Raw genomic sequence first — 13208 nt, forward strand, 5'->3', positions numbered from 1 at the left:
CTTCCCAGCCTTTTATTCTCAAACTGCAACAGCCATCCAGAGGAGGAAGAAGCATGAAATCAACAACAGCAACAACAACAACAACAAACCAACACCAAGCCTGTGGGCACAGGAAGCACAGCGGGCTCCAAGCAGGATGTGGAAAGGAGTATATCCTGTTTTTTCGGGGCTTTTGTTGTTCTCTTTGCCGCGCTTCTTTGTTTTCCGTCTTGGCTCTGAGAAGACAGCAGGGCAAGATGCCACCTGGACCCTTTAGAGAACTCCATGGCGAAGTGGGCGCGGAAATAGGGGCGTGAAGAGAGGGGCGTGAGGAGGAGGAGAGAGAGAGGGGTAAAGGGTGCCTGGCGCCTGCCTCTGATAAGCCATAAGGATGGCAGGCACGTAATGGTAGCAAATGTAGAGCAGATTGGCTTGGAGGAGGAGGAGGAGGATGAGAGACAGGGAAAGGGGGAGAGGAGACAGATGGCAAAGCTGGCCTTGTGCCAACGATACCAAGACATTACTACGCAGGAGAACCTCCCCCTACACTCTGACACTTGTTGCTGTCTGTGTGTGTGTTTATGTGTTATGATCACATGTGAGGGCACTATACTGTAGCAGGAAATTCCTAAACCCGACCATGATGTTTTACTTTTGCCGTATTCCCTCAATGGGGCCAGTGAATTTCTCTTTTCTTCAATCTGTGAAGGAATGATGATAAAATAATGATTCAATAATACCACTTTATGCATTTGGTGAGTTATTAACATATGTATGAGAGCCTAAAGCAAAATGAAGGGGAAAGATAGAGGTCTGGCCTTCAATTTGACCTCCATATATGCAATGTGGCAAAGGTCATTTATATATATATATATATATATATATATATATATATATATATATATATATATATATATATATATATATATATATATATATATATATATATATATATATATATATATATATATATATGTGTATAAAGGGCATTTGAGTGGGAAAATGAATGTGATTTTTGTCTCAGTGTTCAGGAATAAAAACTGCTGGCTTGTGTTGGTTTATGACAAGGAAAACAGATGGCAGCTAGATAGAGTATTAAAATGTTCATATTGAAATGTGCTGAGCTAACATCTTCCTGCACCAGCAGACGTGCTCTGTGTGTGTGAGAAAGAGAGAGAGGGAGGTAGAGAAAATAAGAGAAATGTATTTGTGTAGAGTATGGTGGGGGGGGGGGGACGCAAAACACATACTGTACTGTATTCTTGTCTGTTTGAATGTGTGCCAACATACCAAGAGCCAAAAGCATGCACCATGTGAAACCCGGCATTGAGGTATGCTTAATACTATTGACAGGCTGGTACATTGGACATGCAGAAAAGAGGCTCAGACAGAGTGTAGCCTACGTCCACAAGATTGGAAACTGTTTAATTTTTTACATTTTACTTGTTTTGCATGATTGGCAGCAAGGCAGAATATGAGAGTAGATTGGGCAAAGCTCTGTCATCTGTAGATAAAGAGGAATGTTATCAAACACTGTGTGTGTGTGTGTGTGTGTGTGTGTGTGTATGTTTTGATAAACTGGATGGAGGGGGTGGAGGGGGGGTTAACCAAATATTCAAAAACCCTATTTGAATAAGAACAATCACAACCCCAAAATCGAGTAGAGAAACAGAGAGGGGGAAATATTGAGGCGATTTGACTTGCGAATCAGGCAATGCATATCTGCATGCTAATTATGTGACAAGAAGGAGGAAAGAGTGGAAAGCGCCCCCCATGCGCCAGACAGAGAGAGGGCGAAGGAGGAAAGACATAGCAGACACAAGAGAGACACCTGGGCAAGGAGTAACTGAGCAAATGGACAAACAAACGAAGGACTTAAAGGGAGCGTGGAAAGAGATGGTTAATTAATTCCCTATAAGCATTTATCCTACGGCATTTGATTTTCTTTGGAAACAAATCGACATGCGGAGAAGGAAGAGAGGAGCAAAAGCAGAGGACAAGGGTAGGGATTGGAGCGGGGTTGGGGGGCATCCGAAAATTAAAATTATTGATTGATCTTAGACTGTTGGGGGTTGTGGAGCGGAGGGCATTTTGAGAATGTAATTAGAGCGGACTGGGACCAAGGCTGGAATGATAATAGATGACGTTGGAATTCACCATGGCGATTTGCCATTAATCTCCATTAACACCGACCAGGATATTAAAAAATCTAATTGGAGGGACAAAAATGATGTAGAAGGTGTGCATTTGCCTGTTTACAAGTGTGTGTGCTGGGATGTTGATCTTGGGTGTTTTGCGATAATTGCCACCATGGGGCAAATGTGTCCTGTGGTATAGTATATCAACTGTATTAGCCCGCTGATTAGAATTATGAACTCGTGATGATGCAGCACTGGGAAGAATGTATTTTTTTTTTTTTTTATAACAGAGTGACATCAACTCGCAATTATGGTTTGGGAAGATGGATTTTGGATGTTAATTACAGTTTTTATTGTGTGTGCGTGTTTAGGTGTGTTTGGGTGGTTAGTATGCATGATTGAGTGCAAATGTGTGTCAATGTATGCCAGTGAATAATGCGTGTGTTAATCTCAAAACACGCTTTTGCCTTATTTTCCATTTAAATTGTTCTTATTCAAAGCCAAAGTATAAATTCATTTTTTTGTGAGTTTTTTTTTTTTTTAACAAATGATGGTTATTTTTTTGTTTAATAAAGTTGTCAAGAAACCTTTAATCTCATTGTGTAATTAAAAAATAGAAATTGTTTATTCAGTATTCAACATAATAAAATGACTCATATAACGTACCTTTTCGTCTGTGTGTGTCTGTTGTTGTTAAGATATTAAAAAGAGGAATCTCCAACGCAGTGCACAAGGAAAAGCACCACTTTAGGGAGTCCTCAGCCCCTATAGGTGCTAAAGTATGATGTCATCAGTTGTGGCCTTGGATCTGGTGTTTGCAGTAAGTTACATCAGCCCAGATTAAGGAACACGGATGACAGGCCAATACTCTGTTTTATCAATAGCTCCACCACCTTGCATGACTATGCTGTGACACTGTCAATAGATTATGAAATCTTACTGTGTCAGCTATTCAATATTACAAATTGCCTGTGTGTAGTCAGCATGTGTGGGTGTGTGTTCGCGTAGGTGTGTGTCCATGACGTAAATATGCAAGAGGTTAATGCTTATGTTCCTGTAATGTCTCCATGTATTCACTCTGCATGATTAGGAACCGTCCTTGAATTAGTAAGATGAAACTGCAACCCCCAACTCTGCTGCAGCTAAACACACACGCTCATTTTCCAACACAGTCACAGTCACACACACACACGCACGCACGCACGCACGCACGCACACACACACACACACACCAGCCTATGCAAACAATCGCAAAGATCTCCTATTAGGATTAATATTAAGACATAACAGTACTCACACAAGCATAATAACGAAAAACATTTCACCTCAACTGTTAATTCATTGTTCATTGGTGAAAGACGACAATGTCACCGCTCAGAGTTAGCATGCATTTGTGTGTGTGTGTATGTGTGTGTGTGAGAGTGAGAGATGGCCAGTGTGATGTCATTACGTTAATGGTCTTTCACTGGGGCTAGTCATTAAATGAGGATATTAAAGCAGTAGACTGTTTTTATATGCATGGAGGGGCGATGTGTGGGGGTCACAGTTACTTGAAGTCATCACTCATGCACCATGGGAGGACACACAAATACACTAAGGGACACAATCGCACATACAAATGAGAAAAAATATGCATGTAAGGGTTCACTTAGCTCTCTTCAGGAGAAATATCTCTATTTGTCTCTCACTCTTTTTCTGTAACATCCACAATAACACTGGCAGAGCACTCACTTACCCCTTGTTTGAGTTGTTTTTTATGCATATGTACCCTCTTTCAGGCCAAATGTATCATAATATTTATGAGCTGTGCTTGATGTGCATAATCTTATTATTATTATTATTATTATTATTATTGTTATTATTATTATTAGTATTAGTATTAGTATTAGTATTAGTATTATTAATTTCGGGGGAGGGAAATAATATTAGGCCATGCTGAGGTGGTGCAGAAACAGGGGCTATCACTGCTGCAATCATCAGATTGGTCTGATTTATGATTTATGCAGACCACACACTGCCTGAGATAACGCCCCTGGAGGAGCTGGGTTGTAAAAACTTGTTTTAGCCAATTGATTAATCAAGACTGGTCATATGTGCCAGTACTTCATTTGTATATGTGCTAAGATTGCAAAGGGTCTATATCTGTATGGGCAATTGGGTGGCTGTGAAAACTGATTTGGTGATGTGACCTTGTCTGGCAAAGTAAGAGCAGTGATTGGTGGATGAAAAAACAGACATGGAGAGGGCAGATGGTAACATGAAAGAGGAACTGAAAACAACTTAGATTTGGTTCGAACATATTTAATTTTGAATCTCTCATTTATGTAGTTCTAGTGTATTTGAATAAAATGAAAGCAGTACAAGAACAAAATTCACATCACAATAAAGCCTTGAACTTGTTTATTACAATGTGTGTTGCTTTTGTCTGACCAAGACAGTGGTAATGTAGGTCAAACAATAGCAATCAAAAAAATTGTAATTATTTCTAAGAATCATGAATGGTGTAAAACATGCAGGGTAAATGTGCTAGTCGGCATTCCATTTAACCCCCTTGAGACTAGCTGGGTTTAAGTCCAAGATTATCAATGTGTAATGCAATTACAAATGAATGTGATCTGTATAACCTTTCTTTTCTTTGTTCATTGTTGTAGAGCTTTAGGTTATGTGATAACCAGATAAAGTGATACAAATCGCCAAATTGTTTATGGTCATTAGTTCAGCCAAATGTGTTTTTGCATAGTTTAAGTCTTTACTAGTCACACAAATTTTAGTCTTTTGTCGTTTTGTTTCAGACTCTAAATTATAACAATGATCTGCCTCATGAATATCATTGGGTGAGGCCATGCTTGCAGTCTGCCAATCCTTGCAGAGGTAGGATGTGTAAGAACCTAGGAGGCCCAACTCAGGGCAACTAACCCTCGAAGTGCAGTCATGGTACGACTGTGGTGGATAACACAGAATAAATAAGCTTTAACAATATCAAACATTTTTCAGTCTTCATCTACTCAAAGTGTACTGAACATTGGAAAGAACATATCTGTTGTAGTCATGTCTAATTCATAAGAAAGGTAAAGTATATTTACATACTAGCTCCAAACACCATTGTGTAGTTCACTGTATTTGCCCCATTTAGTTTAAGCAAATCTGAGGCTAAGGTTTCCTTGAGTAAGATGTACAGATATGGCTTGATGATGCTGAGATGTATTAATTAAATATTGTACCAATCCATACATGCAAGTACTGCACACACACACCCACACACGTACACTCCCACTCACAAAATCCAAAATTCACATTCACTTTATGATGAATGTTTATATGAGGTTTAAGGTTGTTATTAAACCACACAATTAATGTGTTACTTCGAAAACTAAATAGAGAAAGCCAGCTGGACTCAAGGTTGTTTAAAACTACAAATACATTGTTCTGCTCTTTCCATCCGGACAGGAAAATCCAATTGAGAACTCAAAAAAAAGGATTTGAAGACAAAATAATTCAGTTTGGAAATCAAAAGCAAGAAGAATTGTGCCTTAAAATTGTAAAGCTAACATCTACAGGCCTTAAACGTTGAATTTGTTCCCTAATAGGAAATGAGAGTCATTTGGTTTGACAACAGGGACATGTATTAAAAGTAAAAATTAGGATTAGAGTGTCACAGTCTTTCTGAAACCTCTCACCATATCAACGGGAAATTTAAAGACATTTCAGAAAAACCATGAGTTGATGATTTTAGGAATGTGAAAGCTTTATACAAAGGTACATTCTCACATGAACTGGGCAACATACTGGACAAAATAATAAAATAAACAGAACACTGCATACCAACGTCTGAAAATAAGTAAGATGCAAAAAAAATACATTTGCTTTGGCGGAAAATATAAACAAAAAAAAAAAATTTAACATCAGTAATAACTAGTCTATGTTGACGACGTTTTACCACCGGAGGTTTTGCCGGAAGTCCGTCATTTTCAGAAAAAATCATAGAACTGACAATCAAATAATATATATATATATATATATATTTATATATATATATATATATATATATATATATTAAAATAGTTTGCCTCCCTACGTTTTTTTAAATGTCATTTTGTTTTTTTCATGTTCCACCAAAACAAGTTCCTCTGCGAGGCTGTTTTGCGGTGACACCGTACCTGTGCCCAGCCCTGATTGGTTTAAACAAATGCAAACAAAACCAGAGCTTGTTTTTCTCCTTTCCCAGAATGTTGTGTGGACAAGCCAGAACCTCCGCCGCGGCGCTGCGGAGATAGGTCCGGCAATGCACGACTAGTAATAACTGACGAGCGGAGCAAGCTATTTTCTATATGACAGGAACAGCACAATAAAAGTTACTTACCTTTATGATGTGTTGGGAGTTAGGCACAAACTGCAGCCTCTTCATCTAAGCAGCTCACTGTGGTTCCCTGCAATATAATAAAACAGATCAGTAAACCAATAAAGCATCACAACATATTTACATTGTTTATATCTAAAAGATTTACCAGCAAACCAGGCAAAGGAGGAAGTCAGGTGATGTGGTATAAAGGGTGACAAATTTTGCATAGAGGGGAGGTCAGGGTGGGATGATGGGTCAAACAAACACAGGACTTTCACCAAGGAGACGGCTTCCCATGTTCGGTGTAATAGCAAAAATCAACAACCTATTTCAACTAATGTGAACAAGTCACATTCTATGTAACTTATGTACTAAGTCATGTATGTAAGTTAAGTAAAATAACAAACTTACTTATTTAAACCTCTAAATCTAAATCTAATCGAACTGCGACCGGTAGGGTTGCTAATTTAGGAAACACTCTAGTGGATCGTATCATAGGGTATGAGCAAACAATATACATATGTGTTGTATAGTTTGGAGGAGTTGTAATAAAGGCTGCAATCACTGTTGCCACTTCACAATATCATTCCTGTGGTTCCCAAGTGAAAGGCTTTTAATGTATAAATGTATTATTTAGGTGACTACAGGTAGAACTCAGTGATTGCAGAACAGGTGATTGCATTGAAAAACCACACTGTGGTTGTATGTGTCCAAAAAAGACCATATGTGCAAACAATCCAATCTACAGGTAGATTTCAGGGATTGGGACCAATTGTAGTATCGCTGAAGCAGGGCCAAAGGGAAGTGGGCCTGTAGCTGGCCAGGGCCAGGCTGAAGGAACCACTGGCGAGGTGATTATAGATTCTGAAAGCAGTGCTGGACTCTGAGGCAGAGATTATTATAAATTTGGTCATTGGGAATGAGGACACTACAGGGGAGGGAAAAACAAATATTAGGGCCCCCTTCAATGGTGGGGCCAGTGAGAGCTGTTTTCCATTTTAATGCATTATGTGTGTATAAGGGAGAGAGGGGAGATGAGTTTTTTTCTCCTCTGTGTGGGCATGTGTGTATGTGTGTGTGTGTGTGTGTGTGTGTGTGTGTGTGTGTGTGTATGTGTGTGTGTGTGTGTGTGTGTATGTGTGCGTGCGTGCGTGCGTGCGTGCGTGCGTGCTAGATTCAGCAAACTCAGATTTACATTTCCCTTGCACTGCCTGTGAAATGTTTTCAGACGTGGGCAGCGTGACTGTAATAATACATAAGGCTATTTCTCTCACACACTCTCACCCTCTTTCTTCCTTACACATACTTACATGCACATTGCAGGCAAAGACAGTTTGAGAGAATGAGGATAAGGGAGTGCAGCCGTAATTGCCAGCCGTGTGAGAGAAATGAAAATTTACACTTAGTATGATTCTGTGGTTAGCGTTCAAGCCACTCCTTCACTTAAGCTTATATTGACACATTGACTTAGGAGTGAAGGCCCCCTGATTTAAAAAAGTCAAATACAAGTGCTTTATTTGAAAGGCCTAAGAAAAACACGAGGAAAAAAAACATTTTGCAGAAATGACCTATACAATTCTGTTTCCTTCTGCTAATTAAAATTTACAGAAAGTAGTTTTAATTTGTTGATTTTTGGGATTCTATGGTGTTTGGATGGCAGCTATGGTGATGAGTAAGGCTTTGCTGTGTTCAAATATATTAACACAAGCACACAGTCTAGACGTGTTAATAAATACATCTCTAAGTTATATAATAAATAGTATTGAAACAGCTTTATTTTGACTGAATAACCTAAATCATATATCAAAATTAACGTATTTGATGTGAATTTGTTCTTTTGAATATTGTTATCACTCTGTTGATTACTCACCTTCTTATAATTCTACATGTACAGTATAAGTTGCATTGTTGGCAGCATGTCATGGTAGTAATTACATTGGCTTTTTCATGGTGGCTACAATATATCAAAATAATGTAAAGCAATTAAAACTGAAAATGTAATATCAGCAGGCATAAACAGATTGGTCACATCACTGTTGATTTAATTGCATCCCAAGAGCAGAAAAACATGCATGCATCTGCAGAGCGCTATTTCAAGGTAACTTACTGCAGTCACAATGTTAGTTCTATTTTTCAGTGATCAGATATTTCACCGGAGGAAAGGTTGTTTATGCCCAAAGGGTTCAGATTGGTAAGGATCCATTACAAAACCAAAATCACAACCATTAACGATCCACACATTCATCTATACATTCAAAACTTACCCCGAGGCTGTGTGCCTGCACAACCTCCGTATAAGCACTTTGTCATTTTAAGTGTAACACAGGTATTGATTCCATAGGTTTGATTCTAAATGCAATGATGTCTTCCTCTGAGAGTTGATGAAACCCTTTTGGTATTGATGCACTTGGCCTATGTTTGTGTGTACACTCTAGTGTGTATTTGTGTGTGAAAGGCAGAAAGCATATGGTTGCAACAGCTGAGATAGGTGTGTACATGCAAAATTCATGCATTTTGCCAGACCTTCCTCCACAACGCTGCAACGGAGGGTCTGGCTAATCCAAACAACATTCAAAGATTGGAGAAAAGCATGTTGTGGTTTATTGGCATTTCTTTAAAACCAATCACAATCATTATGGGCGGCGCTAAGTACCGGGCAGAGCCACGGTGCAAAATAGCCTCAGGAAGGAACTTGTTTTGGTGTACGTTCAAAAGTTAGATTAGTTGTGCAACAGAAGACTCAGATTGGACAGATAGTCTAGCTAGCAGTCTGGATTTACCCTGCAGAGATCTGAGGAGCAGTTATCTATAGTCCTCATATATAAACCAGAGTTTAAAATTCCAACACAAAGAAAGCAGAAGGTACCGGACATCCGCGCGAAAAGAGAGAAATCCGGCTGCAACGGAGCAATTCCAGAAGTGAAACGTCATGCATATAGACTAAGAAAAGCAATACAAAATGCCACAACGTCAGGACTGTGAGATGTAGGGATTACGGTCCCTCTGACTGGAGGGTCCTGGACCAGGGCCTTCAAGCTCAGGGTGACAATAAAGCTAATAATAATCACTACTGACTCAAAATAGGGCAAAGATTATTCTCAGGATTGATTAATCGGCAGAATATGTTCTCGGTTAATTTAATAATAGTTTTAATTTAATAACATAGAACACAGTATGCAAAACGTTACCTGCATGTCGCCTATCGGTATTTGTTTGTTTATTTGTGTTTGTTTTAATGTGTGCTTTAATATGCCGTAATACCGTGGATTAATTAAGCCATAAATCAATAACTTCAGCCCTCATCATGAGACAGAACCAAGTAATTTTCCTGCTGATCCTGATCACTTTGTTGGCCGACCTTATCAGCATTCCGCTGGCCACAACATTAAGACACACACCGGCCAGATGGGACTTTCTGTTAAATATTGGACTCCCTTCAACCTGTCCCTCCTTCGAAGACACGTCACTGTTACCACAACGTGTCAGAGGCAATAACGCCAAACCAAGGAAACGCGGGAGGAAAGGAGGAATCCGGGAGCAGATTAAAATGCAACCCTATAGATAATCTCTCCCATCTGTCATGCTCGATGATGTCCAAAGCCTACGGAACAAGGTGGATGAGTTGCGGGCCTGCTGCACTCAGTACCTCATGGACTACCGCCAAACTTGCCTTATCTGCCTGAGAGAGAGTTGACTTACGGGGGCGTGCCCTGAGACTGCAGCCGACTTGGAGGGTTTCATGCTGGTGAGGATGGACCGCAACCAAAACTCCGGAAAAAGCAAGGGGTTGAGGTGTGTATGTATACATTAATAATAAGTACTGTTACCCTGCTCACTTCACAATGAAACACCAAGTATGCAGAACAACATTGAATTATTAGCGCTCAGCTTAAGGCCCTACCATCTGCCTAGAGAAATACACCAAATTATCTGACTTTTTGTTGTGTACGTCACACCCTCTGCCAATCCACAAGCTGTTGCTTCTACAATTCAAGAACTTATAGCTCAGGCAGAGTTAGAGGCTTCAGATTCTGCTAACTTTGTGATGGTAGACTTCAATGTATGTAGCCTAAAGGAGCACTTACCCACATACCCGCAATATGTCACCTGTCCCACCTGCGACACAGCCTGCCTCGACCAGTGCTATGGAAATATCCAGGACGCCTTCTACCTCTAACGCACTGCCCGGTTTAGGGAACTCTGATCACTAAATGATCAAACTGACGCCTGCCTATGTGTCCAGGCTGTGGCGTGAGAAAGTCAGAAAGGTGGAGGTCAAGAGCTTGAGTGCTGCCACATCTGAGGCACTGCGAGATTGTAGTGACCGATGGGCGCTTGCTATCTCGGGGTACATTACATTCTGCGAGGACACAATCCTTCCCAAAAAGACTGTTAAGATGTTCCCCAACAACCCTGGGTAACCCCAGAATGAAAACAACTTCTTAAACAAAAAAAGTGACTGCTCAAATCAAAAGGAAATAGAAAAAGATAAAGAGAAAAAGACAACATAAAAAGTATGATCAGGGACTGTAAAATGGCATATAAGTGTATGCACTTTTTAAGAAATAATGCTAGGAGAGCATGGCAGGGGGTTCAGGAAATAACAGGATACAAGCCTAAGAAACATCTAATAGCAGTGGAAAACTGCAATAATTTGAGTGATTTTTTTTTCAGATTTGATATTCATGATTTTACAGCTGAACAGGAATTGGTTTATGAAGAAATCAGAAGTATGAAGTGTGGGGACATTGACATTTCTATAGACGATGTTAAGTCTTACTTTAGAGATGTGAATCCCCATAAAGCTAGTAGGCCTGATGGTATTAGCAGCAGGACATTAAAGGTATGTGCAGATCAGTTGGCACAGACCTTTCAAAGGCTGTCGATAGACACTGGTGTAGTTCCTTGTCTATGGAAAAAATCTCTGACCGTGCCCGTACCCAAAAAAAATAAACCTAGGGAAGTTAATGAACTGCGCCCTGTTGCCCTAACATCTACAGCAATGAAATGTTTATCCTAAATGTAATCCTGAAACAGCTTTTAAGTGAGGTCACACCACCCTTAGACCCAAACCAATTTGCATATCGTGCAGAGAGAGGGGTTAAAGATGCACTGCTGACCCTGACAAACATATCTGAGCACCTTGAACAGGCAAAGAGTCTTGTCAAGATTGTGTTCATAGACTTCAGCAGTGCCTTCAACACAATCCAACCCTACCTGATGGTATTAAAATTGCTACACCTTGAGGTTAACCCAAGAATAGTTTTGTGGATTTTTGACTTTTTGACCTACTGTAGTCAAAAAGTCAAATTCAACTCATGTGTCTCATCGTTAAAAGCCATGAACTTAGGGGCACTACCAGGGTGCATTTTGCCCCCTATTCTATACACGTTATCCACCGATAACTGCCAAACAACCTCCTCAGACCCCACTTTTTTTAAATACGGTGATGATAAAGCATGCGTTGTTAATGCAGTCTAATACTGCATCCCTAGAGGGTTTTGACAGGGAGGGGCAGGGTTTTATTAAATGGGGTACAGATGATTTCCTTGGGGTTAACGCAAAGAAAACAGAGATGAAAAAAATAACAGATGACCATAGACTTTTAATAAAAAGGGAATTATTGTTCTACCCTCAAATATAAATGATGTAGTGGTAGAGTTGGTCACAACATACACTTATGTGGGTGTTGAAATAGACAATTACACCACATGAATTTCCTATTTGTGGATAATAAAGTTTACCTTGACCAAAAATTCTCAGTTCTCTATAATGTAATACATGGTAAATGTGGACATTCATTAAATGTTGGGTAATTGTTTACTTGCTAATTATTTGAACTTAACTTAAACTTAACTCAACCTGTCCGCCACTATTAATGCACGGTACAGGCATGTCCACTTTCATTTCCTTCATCAGCTGTATCTGACTACAGATAAAATTCACAAGTCAAAGCCTGATCTATCTGCTACGTGTTTCCAATGTGCTGCAGATGTGGGCTCTTCCCTACACTGTACTTGTACACCGAAGGTGAGAGATTTCTGGATTGGCTTTTGTGACCTCTTGACTAAAATTAAAGTTTCATTACCTGTTAACCCAGAATTTTGCTTGCTGGGAAACCTTAGAAAAAATTGACAAAACACTTAACAAATATGTACTAAATACAAAAAACTATACTGCTGTCACATGGAAGTCTGATTTCCCTCTATCCATAACTAAATGATATTTAGAAATGAATAATTGTGTGCGTTTAGAAAACAAATTACATAACCGTTAGAAAGGGATACAACACCTTTCTTAAAATTTGGCAGCCCTATCTTGATTAAGTGGATGATGTGATATTGGAATGTGACTGACCTCAAAATATTGTATACCTCCTTTGACATTTTGGCGCATCCTTTTGAGGAGGGGGAATGTGGGGAGGTTTGTTTGTATTTGTTCTTGTTCTTGTACACTGAAAAATGAATATAAAAAATTAACTCAACTTGAAATAAAATAGTTGCAGCTTAATGTTCTGTTGATGAAGTAATCGATTAATCCACTAATGGTTTCAAAACCCTCAGGTCTATGACAAAATTCCTACATTACTGATGAACCTCATATAATTGTGACCTAAGAGAGAATTCAAAGTAAAGACAAGTCAATAAAGTTCATCTTCTTCAACAAGATTCTAACACAAAGTTAGTGAATTTGATTTTTCAGGGCACTGTTAAACCATTTTATGAAAAACTGATTATAGTAAATCACTGTAG

The 13208-nt window shown here is 39.3% G+C and overlaps 1 long non-coding RNA gene across 1 annotated transcript; it reads right to left on the minus strand.

Annotated features, from left to right (window-relative positions):
- Positions 1-249: 249 nt before the first annotated feature.
- LOC116672131 (uncharacterized) lies at positions 250-12829 on the minus strand. Its single transcript, XR_004327475.1, has 3 exons — positions 12723-12829; positions 3826-3832; positions 250-260 (listed from the first exon to the last, which is right to left on the minus strand). It is a non-coding gene; the product is annotated as an uncharacterized LOC116672131 (long non-coding RNA).
- Between the last annotated feature and the right edge of the window lie 379 nt (positions 12830-13208).

This window comes from Etheostoma spectabile, chromosome 22 (genome assembly GCF_008692095.1).
Source record: "Etheostoma spectabile isolate EspeVRDwgs_2016 chromosome 22, UIUC_Espe_1.0, whole genome shotgun sequence".
Classification (NCBI taxonomy): domain Eukaryota; kingdom Metazoa; phylum Chordata; class Actinopteri; order Perciformes; family Percidae; genus Etheostoma; species Etheostoma spectabile.